Here is a 2,596-nt window from a genome sequence, read left to right on the forward strand (position 1 = left end):
GGTTCTATATTTATCATAGTATTCGCGCTCTCTCTTCTTCCCATTATATTCTCTCCCGCGTTCTCTTTTCTTCTTGCTCACAATTTTATTAAATCCATATGGTATTTGTGTTTTACGATTTTTGAATGATATAACTTAGCAATGATTTTAATTTAGCAACTAATTATAATATTTTTAGTAATGTAATACAAATAGCTGAGCGTTTCTAATTATTAAACCATTATAAACTATTATTGTGTAGCTACCGAACACTTATTGTACTACATCGTACTACTGAACAGCTATATCATATTTGTAATTCTAAATAACTATAGAAAAAGAAGACTCGTTTCCACTCACGGTAAGGAGAAACAGGAATATGCAGATTTCAAAGTTACGTTACAAGATTGAAGTTTCATCATTAACTTCACATAATCTCTTAGTGCATCACATTTATTGTTATATACCAATATAATTTTAGCGTATTGTAGTCCCACACAAATTGTTGAAATGTATCCTCTCGCATGTGATTTTATTAAAAAAAAAAAGATATAATATTTATTTTACGACTTTTATAAAATGATTTTACAATAGAGAATGATACGAGCATAATTTTAATAATATTTTAATTATTACCATTGTATAAGTCAATCAGTCGAACGCGCTTTCTTATGAAATAATTTAATATCACGAAGATACGAAGAAGGAATGATGAAAAGATTAGAGAAATTTTCAAAGAAATATATTTTTTAATATAGATTTACTTATCTAATATTTAATGCAGCGTGTACAATATAATTTAAACCATAGACTACTAGTTCACATTCTATAATAGAATTTTTATCGTAAATTTTATGCAAAGTGTTTGCAGCATCGCGTTTATTAGTAATACAATTTTGTCTTAAAAATGATACAAAATATTTTTGAATTTTTTACTAACACTGTGCGTACATTGACTTAGTTTACAATACGCATGCTCGACACATTACTCGAGCTCAAATAAGAAGAGTACGGTTGTTGGTTTCATGTACAAACATGTACCATACAATTTTACGTTTTTCGTATCACATACTTTAACAAGTTCTAAATTCAGATCTTGAATCGATGGTGATGATGATGGGACAGTTTTGACTGCATTAATAGCTCAACATCTGCACGTGACTCGATGAACGCCTTCCGCGTAACATGAGGCAGGATTATGCGGTTGCCTCGATTGTCGCAGATCACAATTTCTACATGAGACGTAGGTCCTACGACGATCCCGATGTCCAGGAACTTATACGCTGTAAATGTCAATGCACATCTCCTCATCAAGATATCAGATATGTAGCGAGGTTTCGAAAATGTATGAGAAGATGCGCTGTAGAAAAAAGAAAACATGTAAATAGACTTTGGAAAAATGCATCACGTATAAAATGTATAAGCAAAATTTCATAAAAATTGAATAAATTTACTGTTACTCTCTCGCACGCCTTCTCCTATTGAATTTGAACGTAATAGTCCATAGCGTGAGACGTTTCAAGGTTAGTATACTCTGATACAGTAGAAGCAATCATGTAATAGGAGCGGTCCACAGAGCGACTGATGTAATAAGACTTATGTATCTTAAGTCTCTTTTTTTAATACTTTTTAAATAGTGATCTCCATCACAAAGTTTCGCATTCCACTGAATCCTCAGCGTATGTAGTGAGCCAACTGAATCAGTACTCGCCATAAGTCTCTTTAATTAGTGCTCACCATTTCACATTTTCCAGCAACATATCCAAGTTATCATTGAAAATTATTATTTTTACATCAAGAGTTGTTTCAATTTCACCTCTATGTATGTGCGATTTTACTTTAATATAGATATCATAATTACATTTTATGACATCGAAGTAATATATATTCCACAACGTCTATGTGTGGATGAGCTTCGTTGTATGTTCCATCAGTAACACCATGAATCGTACAATGACATGTAGGAAGATTCAAATTTACATAATCATCAAACTTCGAATCACACACATTGTGATGTGTTTATATATCTGGTATGTCTTATGCTTGGAACACTATGTGTTACTGCGAGTAAGTACGTTTCGAAATTCAAGTTCTTTACACTGCGACTTAAATGCATCATTGACGAGCAATATTGTTTATCAATTTCACACAGAGTAACGTAAACGTACAATTCATGTTTACCGTTTAAAGTATAATATCCTCACAGACGTTTTATGATGCGATGACTGCGACGATAACTATTCGCTGAGTGGTTGATGTATTAGAGCTCTTTTTCGTTCATGCGTTTTCTATTTCATTATTTTTGTATATCATTTGTTTTTATTTTTTCATTTTCTTATTAATTTATTTTTTTCTTTCAGATAGTGTATTCAACATGAAATTTTACTTATCTTTACAAATATGCGAATTAATTTTCAGTGTAATTGCTATCAAGCCTACGTTAAACTATGCAATGACACATATAATAAGAATGCACTTTGACGATATCGAATCTTTTTTTATATCTAAGGGATCAGCATCAGCGACGATAAAGTCTGTCTGTTCCCATTCTCTTTTCAAAAATGAGTTTAGGCAGTGTATTCAATGTGGAATTTGACGTATCTTTATAAATATAGTG

General features: G+C 31.5%; 1 pseudogene; it reads right to left on the reverse strand.

Annotated features, from left to right (window-relative positions):
- Window positions 1–888: 888 nt before the first annotated feature.
- Window positions 889–1,372, reverse strand: LOC108768560 (uncharacterized; annotated as a pseudogene).
- Between the last annotated feature and the right edge of the window lie 1,224 nt (window positions 1,373–2,596).

The sequence above is a fragment of the Trachymyrmex cornetzi genome, unplaced genomic scaffold (assembly GCF_001594075.2).
Source record: "Trachymyrmex cornetzi isolate Tcor2-1 unplaced genomic scaffold, Tcor1.1 scaffold807, whole genome shotgun sequence".
Classification (NCBI taxonomy): domain Eukaryota; kingdom Metazoa; phylum Arthropoda; class Insecta; order Hymenoptera; family Formicidae; genus Trachymyrmex; species Trachymyrmex cornetzi.